Source organism: Salvelinus namaycush, chromosome 37 (assembly GCF_016432855.1).
Source record: "Salvelinus namaycush isolate Seneca chromosome 37, SaNama_1.0, whole genome shotgun sequence".
NCBI lineage: Eukaryota > Metazoa > Chordata > Actinopteri > Salmoniformes > Salmonidae > Salvelinus > Salvelinus namaycush.
Window position 1 is genome coordinate 13,291,902 of NC_052343.1, and position 15,740 is coordinate 13,307,641.

Below are 15,740 nucleotides of genomic sequence, written 5' to 3' on the forward strand. Positions count from 1 at the left end.
TAATCGTACCTCGTCTAATTTATTGTCCAATGATTGCATGTTGGTGAGTAGTATTGACTGTAACGGGAGCTTTCCCAGTCGCCTTCGCCGGGTCCTGACCAGGCATCCGGCTCTTTGTCCTCTGTACCTGCGTTGCTTCCTCTTGCAAATAACAGGGATGTCGGTCCTGTGGGGGTGTTTGGAGAATGTCTTGTGCGTAGTCTTTGTTGTAGAATTTTTTTTTGTCTAATCCGAGGTGAGTGATCGCTGTCCTGATACCCAGAAGCTCTTTTTTTGCCGTAAGATATGGTTGCAGAAACATTATGTACAAAATAAGTTACAAATAACGCGAAAACCCCCCACATAATAGCACAATTGGTTGGGCGCCCGTAAAACTGCTGCCATTTCGTCTGGCAGCAAACTGCTGCCATTTTAGGGCGCTTGTGTGTGTGTGTACTGTATGTGCGCGCATCTGTGTGCATGTGACTGAAGTTACTCTCTTATTAAACCATTCATCAAAAGTCCTGTATCGATTACAGGGATGTAATTAAATTGTGAGTATAAAAAAATGATGCTCCAGGCACCGCACCCATGGCGTGCTGCGCTAAACACCCATAATTCACCTGTGCGCCTTGTCATCATAATAAAGAAGTCATTTCTCAGCTGCGTAGCATTGCCAAATGGTCCCATATTTGTCAATGTATTATAAACGCATACAGTGTTGATCCTCCCATCTCTACCAGGATCTATCAGGTACCTCTGGTGCAAATGGCCAATGACTTCTCCTTCATTATCTCTCACAGGGAAATTTTTAAAAAGTAACACAATTACAGAGAAAGCAATTAGTGCCACGCTGTCAATGTTACGGAACTGAGGGGTGTAATTACCAAGATGAGGTTTTTGACGGCTCTGACTGTGTTGCGCTCGGCAGCGACGCCACCCTCCATACCTGTTTTTTTAATGAGTGTCTCTCGGCTTGGGTGAGGCGGTAAGGAGTGGTGAGGATGTTCACGGGGTGCACAGGAGAGAAAAGGGTTCCATTATGCAATAGGATAGATGCGAGACCTTCCAATTGGCTACATAAACTTTAACTGAATAAGTAATTCTCCAATATTAGGCTATTACCCCATCTTAGAAACATACTGTATCTAAACTATAAATACCATTTGATCATATACAACATTTCTTTAGCAAACATCACATAAAGCTAGGTTGTATCTGATAGCATCACCTCTCTCCCCTCTCATGTCTATGTGCTCCCCCTGTGACATGAAGAGTCTACACCACATATGAGATCTTGAGAGATCCTGACCTTCCGCAGGAAAACAGTTCCCTGCAGCCATCTGTCAAAAGCCCTGCGAGATGAAACCCTGGCTTACAGGGAACAAGATGGATGACTACACTTCATGTCCTCTGCACTTCAGTGGCAGCAGGGTAGCTTCTGTATCAAGTATTCTTCTGTCATGGCGCACCTTTGTAATGAGTCACACTGTAGCAGTATGGAGTACTGATATCATTTGTGCATGATCATTCGCAAGAATACACATCTGTTCATTCAACAACAGCAAAGCAAATGCCTGACTGCATAATATAGGGTGGATTTGTATATTGAGATTGTGAGTGTACTGTAGTAACATAGTATCTTTAGGTGCTTTTTATTTGAAAAAGACAGCCAGATGTATACTCTTACAAAGTATTGTAAGGACTATGACTCCATAACAGTGATAGAGAAGTCCTCCTCAGATTAAGTAGTGTACAGCTTTAGTCCGGTACGTTAAGCCGATGATCTAGGTTTTATGGCTCCATTTCTCTGTATCACGGCCCAAAACGTCTCTGTTGAATGCACCACAGCCCCATTATATCATTATGGAGCCTCAGCACCAGCTTGGAGTGATTTCCTGACTTTACACACTGATCCAGTCAACCACAACTGGGCTTCAAAACTTCAATGTGTCACCATAAGCCTGGTGATACTTGCTTTTTATGGGTGGTTTGATGGTCACCTTTACTGGCTTCAGACTGGAGTCTGATACTGGTTGTATACTGCCTCAGCTCAGTGGGGAAAGCAGGCCAGTGTTGATGGAATTGCGGATTAGCATAGATGGCTGTCGGTTTTACATGCATGCAGTTTTTGTTCATGTTGGTTTTGAACGGCATTCCAGTGTTTTGAGCACAACATTTCCAGTAATTTGTCTTGACTGTAGCCTATACTGTATGAGGGAATATTGGAGCTGAATAGAAACCAATAACCCAACATGTATTTTACATTACTGTGTCGTTCCATGAAATGAGTGACCCTTTAATATTTGAAGTAGAAATTGTGCCCCAATATTGCATTTTAAAAGCCTGTTATAGTCAATGAAGTAAAATAGACCACATGGAGAATTCAATAAATCAATTTTTTTATATTAATAAAGACTTGCTAAACTGCCAAAATTCAGTTGAACATGTGCTCTTTATGACAGAATTGAAATATTTTGTGAAATCAGATGTTTTTTTTCTCACCAAATTACACATCTCAGAAGGCACCGAATTAGTGGAATGTATGCTAGTATGTTTAAAGTTAAGTGGTTGCAGGTCTTCAGGCAACATTATTTGCCAAAACCTGCACATTCAGAGAGAGGAGGAAATTACATTTTCCACATATTCTTCTTAATGCAATACATGTCCAGATCACTGTTGTTAAATTATTTTACAAGAATATGTGTGCCAATCCTCTCTCCTTATTGCTCTCATTTTCACCTTCTTTATTGCTCTCATTTTCACCTTCATTTTCCCTTACTCCTTCCTTCCTTCCCTTCCCCCTCCATCCCTCATTCCCACCCTTAGATTTGGGTTAAGTGTTTACAGTGAGAAAACGGCCCGTATTGTGACTGCTTCTCTGTCTGCAGCCGGAACCCTAAGAGAGCTCTCAAAGACTGTCTGTCCTTTGGCTGTCTCATATCGCTGGAACAGATTCAGAAAACAGGGCCAGTCATAAGGCAAATGAATGGAGAATGACGAGACAGATATGGAAATGTCCAGATGGTTATCATTTTTACCCTGACTGTCTGGGTGCTTATTAGAATATGCTTATATCTCTGAGGCCTTGAGGATGTCTTAGGCATTAGACATGGTCATTTATTAAGCCTTTAAAAAGCACTGATGGATTGTGAACGTGGCAGTGTTTAGCTGAATGTTACAGAGACAGTTTATTAGTGTGGTGACAACAAATAGTGCATCGGTCTTAGAACTGGCCAACTCTACTGGGATTCATTTAGACAGGATCACAGAGCAATAGGCATTTTAACATTTCCCCCATGTTTAGGCGTGGTCCCTTGTTAATTTGACGTAGTTCTCTGATATATATTCAAGATCACGTAAGTGTGCAATCTTCAGTATCATCATGGATTAGCAACCACGGAGACAGAAATAGGGGATTCTGATCGGCAGACCCATTTTGATTTTTGCAGTCCAAAAAAGACACAATCTCCTTGTGAATAATAGCCCAAATCCTCTTATCTCAGGCGTAATCGCGTCTTGTGGGGCTTGTGGATTGCTTGACGAGAGAGGAGATTGGAGCCGATTTTTTGCATCACTTGTTTTTTATGGGTGGAAAATATGAATTGATTTATTAAAAGTCATTGTCTCTCCCATCCTAATCCTCTGGTTGGTATCCCGGAGATGCTACAGTGATTTCAAGTGACATAGTGTGTCGCTTCGGGAGTCCAGAATTATCATACAGATAATACAAGTCCTTGTTATAGTCTGTGGGTTTAGTTCAGCTTAATGGAGTGATTTTAAAGTGCTTTTACAGTTGAGTTAAAAAGAGCAACAGCTGAGCAAAGGAGCAATAACATCCCATAATGTTACATTGGGACAATGATGTGCAAGGGCCAGGGCTAAAACTCCTGTTGTTACTGGGGCAACATCTAATCTAATGCATTATACACACCTCTCACATCACACACACACAGGAAACTCTTGTTTTCCAAAAATGCTATTTCAATTTCAACCAGACAGGAGAAAATACACACCTAGAGTTACCAGGCACAGGGATTCATATCCTGCCATCTAATCGATTGGTATTGTACGATGAAGCAAACAGCTGTTCAATTGTCAACACCCATCCACTAGGGCACATTTAGCTTCCTGCTTTGTGTCACATTCTGCATGGTTTTTAATGAACAGCTTCCTGCCTGCAAGCCGGAGCATCTCTCCCATTCTGACAAGGCAGCTACACTCTATGTAGACACAGACAGCCCAAGCCTTTATCAGCTGTGGAGAGAATGAGAGTGCTGCAATTGTGTTATCTAGCCTCGGGCCAGCTATTTCCCTGATACTTCTGCTCTCTCAGTACCCACTCTTCTCATAACATCATAGCTACACCCATTTCAAGGCATCCAACGATTAATTGGGACCCCAAGTGATTCACAGCCAAAGGGCAGAAGAACCCGAAGAGTCTTTTAGATTACAGCATTTTGTTTAAACACCTCTAATAGCTACTTATGTCTCCTAACTCATTCCCCCATGGTAACAACATCCCCATTTACGAACATTACTTTGCAGTAAGCGGTAACTTGCGGTTCAAGAGCATATTGATTTTATACAGCTAAATGCTTCAGAGATATAACAGTGGAACACCACTGAATTACCTCGAGCATATCCTGTGTCAACCTGGACTAGGGGTAGACGTAACATAGTAAACTCAAATTAGTATGATATGTTCCGTTTGGTATGTGTTCATTTGTGGACGTCCATCATCCATTTCGTATGATATGTTACGAATGAAAATTTGTATGATATGTTACGAATTTATAATATGTTACGAATTCCAATTTATTGTGGCTAACGTTAGCTAGGTGGAATTAAGGTTAGGATTAGGATTAAAGTTAGGGTTAGGAGTTAGGTTAAAATTTAGGGTTAGTTTTAGGGGAAGGGTTAGCTGGAATGCTAATGTAGCGGGTCTTATATGTACCACAGGAGAACCAAGAAATGAAGAGCGACACCACGGCTGTCTATTAGGCTTTTATGTTGATCTGCAATAGTATTGTGAAAAGACAGGACAGGAACACATCAGTCTCCAATGCACCATCTGACAAGTTGTTCTTTCTCTCTCAGTGTTTTCTCGGACTCACACAAATCACATTCATACATAAAGCCATAATGTATAGTATAAAATAATAACCAGTCCTTAATACAACAAATGTATAGTCTTAATTCTTAGACAATAGAACCATACCTGCAATAGTATTGTGAAAAGACAGGACAGGAACACATCAGTCTCCAATGCACCATCTGACAAGTTGTTCTACGCATGAGCATGAAAAAAGGTAAAACACATATCCTGTCTCACATCCCCACATTGCTAGGTGCTTTCAGTGTTGACAGTACCAAAATACAACAACTCATGTACAAAAACACTGCAACACAAACAAGTTACGTGAAATCACCTCTATCCCATTCAGACCTTAGTGTCAAAACTACATCTCCCATAATGCAACGTCAGCAACAGTCGGCAGCTCAGCTAACCGTCTGCATCACAGAAAGGCATGCTAGCTAGCAACAGCAGTACTTAGCACTCTGTAAACTATATTAATAACAACAATAAAACTCTGAAAGTTAAATTTTTCAACAGTCTCAAACCCCCTTATAACAATATCTACAGCATTAACCTTGGGATGTTTTATTTATTTCACGTTATGGACTTCTACAAAGGAGTAATCTGCAACACATACCTTTCTCTCTCAGTGTTTTCTCGGACTGAGGAGAACGGGAGCTACGGGTAGTACCAGGGTGTTAGTAGGTGACGCAAGCACCCAGATGAAATAAAATACATTTAATGAAACACAACCCGAAGATGTTAACATCATTCAGCTACTGCAGCTGCCTACCTAACATCAACAGGCAGCACCAGTAATGCAACAATTAAAAATAGACACCAAAAGTAAAGTTCCTGGCGATCATAGCGATCTGACTCTCCCCCTCTGTCTGAACTTGGAATATTCCTGTTTGCGGGCTTTGGCCACTGACCCTCAACCTGGTTGTTCTGTTCTGCGTTGTGTACTATTCTAATAATTTGAAGTTTGATGGAATAACCTTTTTAACTCTCCTACACTAAGTAGATGCAAAGTAGCTCAAAAGTAGTAAGTAGTTGCAAGTTTGCTAGTTTACTAAAGTTGTCCATAATGAGATTCGAACCTTTGGGTTACTAGACGTTCTCGTTCTACGTCTACCCATCCACCCCGACCAACCAACCTTCTTTTCATTTTTGCCTTATTAAGTAACCTTCTGTCTTATGTTATGTTTGATATGGATATATATCATACTAATTTGAGTGTACCGAATTTATGTCCACTATGTTACGTCTAGTCTATGATACCAGGCTGCTTGTGTTTACACTATGGCTGACATTTTATCAATGTAACATGCAAACTAATAAAGATGTGAAAGAGTGCAATAAAATCTATCATGGCACTAACTGAAAACTCCAGATCACAATAGTCTGATACAGTATGGGAGAGTAAGCACAGAGAAACTGTATGTAAAGCTGCATGTCATCAGGGAGGCTCTGAGACAGAGTGTAGTGAGGTGTTGTATGTCTGTATCATCAGACAGACTTTGAAGGGTGTTTTACTTACACACTCTCCCTCTAGCTTGTGCTCTGTCCCTTGGAAGTGCCATGCAGGCTGGTGACAGTCAGGGGCATGCCCCTGTCACTGGCATCACCCAGCCCAGCCACACTGTCTGACACGCCATGCCCTACCAACCATACGACTCAGGGGAGAAATGAGCTCAGAAGTTAGTGGAGAGTTATTGTGCTATGTCAGTGAGTAAGTGATGGATTGAGTGAGTTAGTAATTGATTGACTTAAATGTTTATATAATGGAAAATCACAGTGTACATTATTTATTTATTTAATCTTTATTTAACTAGGCAAGTCAGTTAAGAACAAATTCTTATTTACAATGACGGCCTACCAAAAGGCAAAAGACCTCCTGCAGAGATGTTTTTCAGAAGCTTGAAGTCCATGGATTGTAATTTAATAATGTGACTTATTCACAGTCGAATGCAGGGACTGTTTCACTAACATGAACACTATAGAACAATTTGGTTTTAGGGTTTCCCGGACACAGATTAAGCCTAGTCCTGCACTAAAAAGCATGTTAAATAGAGATTCTCCATTGAATGTGCTTCTGTGTCCAGGAAACCATTGGTATTAGTTTTCAACTCTTAATGATCGGCTATGAAAAGCCAACTGAAAATGATTCATGATTATTATTTGACCATGCTTGTCACTTATGAACATTTTGAACATCTTGGCATAGTTCTGTTATAATCTCCACCCGGCACAGCCAGAAGAGGACTGGCCACCCCTCATAGCCTGGTTCCTCTCTAGGTTTCTTCCTAGGTTTTGGCCTTTCTAGGGAGTTTTTCCTAGCCACCGTGCTTCTACACCTGCATTGCTTGCTGTTTGGGGTTTTAGGCTGGGTTTCTGTACAGCACTTCGAGATATTAGCTGATGTACGAAGGGCTATATAAAATAAACTTGAAAAATAAAAAAAATAAACTTGATATTAGTGGAGGCTAGGACTATTATTTAGGTACGTACTATTTTCATTCTAATGCAAAGTTACTATGCTCTAATTTTATTTATCCATTATTTTACCAGGTAAGTTGACTGAGAACACATTCTCATTTGCAGCAACGACCTGGGGAATAGTTACAGGGGAGAGGAGGGGGATGAATGAGCCAATTGTAAACTAATCCTTCCTTCTCAATGTACTGATGGAGATTGCATGGAAAAGTCAAATGTTTATTCATAATCTTAAAAAGTTTGGAAGTTCCATGGCATATTTCACAGTTAAATAGTCATAATCTGTGCACTGCATAGCCAACAATTTCATGAATAGGACAATTATTATACTGTACGCTACATTAACCGTAAATTAGTCCTTAGAAAGGCTGTACATTTTTCCTGACAGTAAGCAGAGGATTATGACTTGACATACCTTTTTAACAGTTGTCCCACGTTTTCCCCATCGTCAAAGCGGGTATTGGCATGTCCTTACTCTTCAGGTCCTTTGTCAGTTTCAAGGATTCCTCATATGGTCTTTTCTTTGATAAGGGGCTAACTCTGCTGGGTCATATGTCAGGCTTTTCAAATGGAAAAGTCACTGACTTCGTCTCCCATCCCTTTTCTAAGGCCTCCTGTCAGATAGTGGTAGAGTAATACAATGTGTTGTGGAGCTATACTGAAGAGGTTGATATGATTATGAAGGTGGTGAGAGGGCCATGTGCAGCCAGCAAATCAATATCACCTCTATATTATTTTTTACATTTTGTAGTATGGTTAGTCTCTTTTTTAAACCAACATTTCAGTGAAAGGGTCTTCAGTCTTTTAATTATATTTAAGTTATTTGTAATTCAATTATTTAATGTCTGTTTTTTCTGATACCATTTTCTTCCAGAATTCTACATAGGAGCAGTGGTGGAAAAAGTACTCAATTGTCATACTTGAGTAAAAGTAAAGATATGTTAATAGAAAATGACTCAATAGGGCCTCCCGGGTGGCGCAGTGGTCTAGAGCACTGCATCGCAGTGCTAGCTGCGCCACCAGAGTCTCTGGGTTCGCGCCCAGGCTCTGTCGCAGCCGGCCGCGACCGGGAGGTCCGTGGGGCGACGCACAATTGGCATAGCGTCGTCCGGGTTAGGGAGGGTTTGGCCGGTAGGGATATCCTTGTCTCATCGTGCTCCAGCGACTCCTGTGGCGGGCCGGGCGCAGTGCGCGCTAACCGTGGGGGCGGGTGCACGGTGTTTCCTCCGACACATTGGTGCGGCTGGCTTCCGGGTTGGAGGCGCGCTGTGTTAAGAAGCAGTGCGGCTTGGTTGGGTTGTGCTTCGGAGGACGCATGGCTTTTGACCTTCGTCTCTCCCGAGCCCGTACGGGAGTTGTAGCGATGAGACAAGATAGTAATTACTAGCGATTGGATACCACGAAAATTGGGGAGAAAAGGGGATAAAATTTAAAATTTAAAAAGAAATTTAAAAAAGAAAGAAAATGACTCAATAAAAGTGAAAATGTCACCAAGTAAAATTCTATAGTAAAAGTCTAAAAGTATTTGGTTTTAACTAAACTTATGTATCAAAAGTAGGAATAATTTTAAATTCCTTATATTAAGCAAAACAAACAGCACAATTCTCTTTTTTTTCTTTATGGATAGACAGGGTCACACTCCAACACTAACATTTAAAAACAAGGCATGTGTGTTTAGTGAGTCCGCCAGAGCAGAGGCAGTAAGGATGACTAGAGATGTTCTCTTGATAAGTGTGCGAATTGGACCATTTTCTGTCCTGCTAAGCATTCAAAATGTAACGAGTACTTTTGGGTATCAGGGAAAATGAATGGAGTAAAAAGTACAGAATTTTTAGGAATGTAGTGCAGTAAACTTTTACGTTGTCAAAAATATAAATAGTAAAGTAAAGTACAGATACACCCAATAACTACTTAAGTACTTCACTGCATAGAAATACTGTTGAAAATCACTTTTATCCTCACCACTTTCCTCTGTTTCGTTTGTAAGCCTTTAGTCATTCCCTTTCAATCTACCCCATGGCCTATAACCCATAAGCACATAAATATCTGTGGATCAAAGTTTGGAACACCTGTTGTGGCTAGATTGACACAGCATTGGGATTTCTTCTGAAACATTAGTATTCTCACCCTCTCAGCAGGTACTATAATTAATCCATCTTCCCTAATTACTAAATGATTAGCGGCGTATCATAATTTTGTTGCTCTGAAGGTTTCTTTTGTCTATTCTTTTGGGGGAAAAACAGATATGAGTTTTGGATGCAATTAGTCATCATTAAAGATGTTGTTGTTGTTGTTGACAGTTCTAAAGGTTTGCTCAGGAGACAGATTAGTGGAATATGTGTTGTATAGAAAACCAAGACGATGCCTCTGATTTTGGAATTGGGAGGGGGCGGAATGTTAATGACCTATACTGTATTTAGCAGCACCTATCAGGTATGAAGGTAAGACCCAGATGCAGACCAAATCCCAAAGGGGCAAGCAAAATAGACAGGTAGGGGTCAATAATCCAAAGAAGTGGGGGAGAGGTACAGGATGGCAGGCAGGCTCAGGTCAGGCTGAGGTCAGTAAACCAGAGGTAGGGAAAAGGTACAGGAAGGCAGGCAGGCTCAGGATCAGGGCCAAGCAGAGTGGTCAGGGAGGCGGGCTCAGAGACAGGACAGGCAAGGTTCAAAACCAGGAGGGCGAGAAAAAGAGAGACTGGGGAAAAGCAGGAGCGGAGACAAAATGCTGGTTGTCTTGAATAAACAAGATGAACTGACAGACAGACAGAAAACACAGGTATAAATACACAGGGGATAATGGGGAAGATGAGTGACACCTGGAGGGGGGTGGAGACAATCACAAAGACAGGTAGGACGCCAGGTGGCGCCACCTGGGCGCGTACCTGGTTGACCGGGGTGCCGGCGGTGGAAGTCGGTGATGAGGGCTGGGTCCAGGATGTCTCTAGAGGTGGGGGGGAGTACTGTCACACCCTGATCTGTTTCACCTGTCTTTCTGATGTAACCTGTCCAGGATGTCACCTGTCCAGGATGACCCAGCACCTCTCCTCTGTGCTGTAACCCTCCCAGTCCACCAGGTAAACCCCTGCCCAGTGGTCAAACACTCAGCAGGCATCTCCCCGTGTATGCCGTGCAGAACGCCCTCCAGAACGAGAACTGCGGACCCCGGTCGAAGACTATGTCCACCAGGAGTCCGTGGATCCGGAAGAAGTGCTGAACCATAAGCTGGGCCGTCTCCTTGGCCCGAGGGTAGTTTGGGGAGAGGAATGAAGTGGGCGGCTTTGGAATTAAAAAAAAAAATTGGTCGACTACAGTCAGGATGGCAGTGTTGCCCTCAGACGGGGGAAGACCCGTGACGAAATCTATGGATATATGAGACCAGGTACAGTGAGGGACAGGCAATGGTTGGAGAAGACCAGCCGGAGTTTGCTGGTGAGTCTTTTCTGGGCGCAGGCGGCAACAAACGCGGCGACATCCGGAACCATGGTAGGCCACCAGAAGCGTTGTCGCACGAAGGCCAGGGTCCGGTGAGTGTCCGGGTGACAGGCTAGCCTGGAGGAATGGGCCCACTCCAGGACTACGGAGCATACAATGTGAGGCACGAACATCCGGTTATCTGGGCCTTTCCCCCAGGGTTCGGCTGGGACCGCTGACCTGTTTTCCCTCAGCTGAGTGCCGTCCCCAGGCACGAGGTGGGAAGGATGGTCTCGGGCTCCAGGGTGGTAGCCGTGGGGTTATAGCGGCGGAACAGGGCATCCGGCTTGACGTTCTTGGACCCCGGCCGGTAGGAGAGTGAAAGGTTGAACCGGGTAAACAGCAGGGCCCATCTCACTTGCCTGGAGTTGAGGTGCTTGGCAGTGCGGAGATACACCCGGGGGGGTAGCAGACAGGGGGGAGGCCAGGGTGCTGTAACTCCGGATAAAGCGGCGATAAAAGTTGGCGAACCCCAGGAAGCATCGCAGTTGCACCCTGGACGTAGGTGGAGGCCAATCCACCACCGCTTTCACCTTCTCGGGGTCCATCTGGACACTGCCAACAGAGATGATGTAGCCCAGAAAGGGAATGACGGCACGATGGAACTCACTTTTCCACCTTGACAAACAACTGGTTCTTCAGAAGGTGCTGGAGAACCTGTCGGACATGGAGCATGTGTTCCTGGGGGGAGTGGGAGAAGACGAGGATGTCATCCATGTAGACGAAGATGAAGCGGTTCTGCATGTCACGGAGAACATCATTCACCAGAGCCTGGAACACGGCAGGGGCGTTGGTGAGGCCAAAGGGCATGACCAGATATTCATAGTGGCTGCTGGCTGTGTTGAAGGCGGTCTTCCACTCGTCCCCCTCTCGTATCCGAACCAGGTGGTAGGCGTTCCGTAGATCCAACTTGGAGAAGAGCGTGGCCCCCTGGAGTGGCTCGAAGGCCAAGGAAATGAGTGGTAACGGATAATGGTTCTTCACAGTGATGTCATTGAGTCCCCAGTAGTCAATACACGGGCGCAGGGTCTTGTCCTTCTTCTCCACTGTTACGTTCCCCAGTTTCTGTGTTGTATTTAAGTGTGTGTGTTTCAGGAGATAGATTCCTGAAAACTCCCCAAGCAGCTGATTGGTCGACCCCAGGCTAATTGATGATTGGAGCTGACCCCGCCCCCTCGTCAAGAAGCAGCTGACTCTAATCACCATTGCCACCAGAAGATATAAAAGCCAGTGTTCTGTTCAGAAGGGAGATCATGAGAAAGATTAGAGAGAGAGAGAGAGATTTTTTTTTCTGGAGAATTAGATTGTGATATAGTGTTGGTTGTTTAACAGAAAGTGTGGTATGTAATGTGTTAGTTGTTGTTGGTAGCAGCTTTGATATGTTCTGTGTTTGTTGCTTTGTCAAAGTTTCTTTAGTGGCCTGAGTTAGTTTACTCAGTTTACTCAGTCAAATTGTTAATAATTATTCTGTTTCATTTGTTCCCAGGGGGGAAGGGGAAGGCACTTAGGGAGTGCTTAGGCAAGAGGCCCGAGGGCATACATATACCTGTAGTATATTCAATGTCTAGGCACACTAGGTAAGACCTGGGCGGACCACCCCCTGTATTTTGGTTAGGGCACCAGGTGGTGCTAAGTTAGTTAAGTGGGTAGGCAGGTTAGATAGGAGAGGGGGAGCTTTGATATTTACTTTCTTTCCTTTGGTTCCGTCCAGCCCCTTTTCCCCATATTACCGTGTAGGAAATAAATCCTAGTAACGGTAAATTCTGACTTTTGTCATCCTTATTCGCACCTACAGTCCATACCTCTTTCGCTTCACGGGGAGTTGAGTTGCAGCAGGGAGTTGCGTTCCCTCTTTATAGAGGCGTGCGTAACATCCACGAAGAAGAACCCTGCGCCAGCGGGAGAGGAGGGATGGATAAATCCTGTAGCTAGGGAATCTCCAATGTAGTTCTCCATAGCCTTGGTCTCTGATCCCGACAGCGAGTACAGACATCCCAGAGGCGGCGTGGAGCAAGGGAGAAGGTCAATCCTGTAGTCATAGGGACGGTGCAGCGGCAGGGAAATAGCGGAGAGATCCGGAGCCATCTCCGAGGCCCCTGGAAGTCGTCCCGGGGCAGGTTGCACCGACTTCACACAATGGGCGTGGCAGAACAGACTCCTGCCCATGATAGTGCCCATAGACCAGTTGAGTGGATTGTGTCGCTGGAGCCAGGAGAATCCCAACACCACAGGAATCTGGGGGTACTTGATGAGCAGGACCTGAATGGTCTCGCTGTGATTCCCCAACACACGAAGGTTGATGGGAGTGATGTTATGGGTGACCCAACCTATAGAGCGCCCATTCCGCGCTCTAACATCCATGGGAAGGGAGAGGGGCTGAGTGGGGATGTTCAGCTCGGAAGCCAGTGTGGCATCCAGAAAGCTCTCATCGGCCCCCGAGTCAATGAGGACCTGGAGAAATTTGGACTGATTCCCCCACAGCAGAATGACATGTAAAGGGGTGCGAGTAAGGGAAGCAGAAGCATTCTAAATAAGACTCACCTGAGTACTCACTCCCTGGCGAGCATGGTCCTTTACCGGGCACGAGGACACAAAATTACCAAAAGTCCCACAATACAGACAGCTCCTTGTGCTAATCCTGTGTTGCCGTTCCGCTGGTGACAGCCCAGCTCTGCCTAGTTGCATGGTCTCGGAAAACAGTGCCTCGGCTTTCTTCAGTAACTCTCGAGGAAGGTCGGGAAACCTCGGGTGCTCTCGGCTACAGGACCGTCGGGGGCTTCCGGGGTGGCGAGGTGGAATCGCTGGATGAGCGAGTGACATCGAATTCCCTCTCAATCCGTCTTTCCCGCAATCGGCCATCGATGTGGATGATCAGGGAGTCAAGGTTCGTGTGTAACTCCCAATCCGCAAGCTCGTCCTTAACCTACCCCGAGACGCCGTGCAGGAACATGTTGAATAATGCTTTCGGGTTCCACGCACTCTCCGCTGCCAACGTGCGGAAATCCACCGCATAGTCGGCCACAGTGCAGGCGTCCTGCCGGAGCTGGATTAGCTTCCGGGCAGCTTCTCTCCCAAAGAACGGAGCATCGAAAACCTTCCTCACCTCTCCCACGAACCCCCCCAGGCTCACGCATATGGCCGACTGCTGTTCCCATACGGTGGTAGCCCAGGTGAGAGCCCTTCCAGACATCAATGTGATGAGGTAGGCTATTTTGGAGCGATCTGAGGGGAAGGAGGGCTGAAGCTCGAAAATGAGGGCACACTGAGCTAAAAACGCCCAACAGGTGCTCGGCTTTCCATTAAAGCGTTCTGAGGGAGTTAACCGGGGCTCCCGGGAAGGTGGAGTGGCGCTGCTAACCGCTGAGTTACTGGGGGGCGGTGGGGTTCCCACAATGGCAGGCTGCGCCCCAAACAACCTGCGGAATGGCTCCCGCAGCATGTCCAACGCCCGGTCATGGCGCTCAGCCAATGTTTGAACCCCCTCTATCAGCCCACGAAGCAATTCCTCGTGCCTACAAATGGAGGCTCCTTGGGAGGGGATGGCGTTGCGCAACTGGTCCGGGTCTGCTGGATCAATCATGGCCAGTTCGTGCTATCAGGTAGGAAGGTAAGCACCAGATGCAGACCACTTCGGATAACCAATAGTTTAATAATCCCAAAGGGGCAGGCAAAATAGACAGGTCAAGGCAGGCAGGGTTAATAGTCCAGAGAAGTGGGGGAGAGGTACAGGACAGCAGGCAGGCTCAGGGTCAGGTCAGGCAGAGGTCGGTAATCCAGAGGTAGGGTAAAGGTACAGGATGGCAGGCTCAGGGTCAGGCAGAGTGATCAGGCAGGCGGGCTCAGAGACAGGACAGGCAAGGCAAGGGTCAAAACCAGGAGAGCGAGAAAAAGAGATGGGACAAGCAGGAGCGGAGACAAAACGCTGGTAGGCTTTAACAAACAAGACAAACTGGCACAGACAGACAGGAAACACAGGTATAAATACACAGGGAATCATGGGAAAGATGGGCGACACCTGGAGGGGAGTGGAGACAATCACAAAGACAGGTGAAACAGATCAGGGTGTGACAAGCACCATCCCATATGAATAGTAGATCCTGGGTTACCTTCTGGGGTTTTAAATAGAAGTTTAGGAAGAGTGTGCATGTGAGTGTGTGTATATTAGGCATTTGTGTATAAATGCATGTGTATCTAGATTATTGTTCCTGCTTCTGCTGATAATGAGTCAATTATCTTGATCATTTAGAGCTCAAAACAACTCAAAACAACAACAGCAGTTTGAAATGATGTGCAACTTTACAAATGCAGCCAGATAATTTGGTAATGCCCTATAGACATTGCATTGTGTAGTAATTCTTCTCTATGTTATGTCAGTAGGGAAATACACAGCAGTGAAATTATGGAGCAACTATGGAGAACAGGAGCTAAAAAGATTTAATTTTGTTCTCTGTGGGATATCTAAAAGCTAGCCTGGCCTTGATTTTCTGCCAACATAAAAGCAGCTCAAAAATATCTGTACATTAGAAGGATGTTGAGCACAGATATTACTGCTTACACTAACCTGTGATCACATTATTTATGACCAAACAGATGCAAATATTTGAAGACCCAACCTTGAGAATGAGATATTGCTCATGTTCCAGAGTGGTGATTCTCTATACATTGGCTTTTGGGGATTTGTATCATTTGATTTACACAACATGCCTACCACT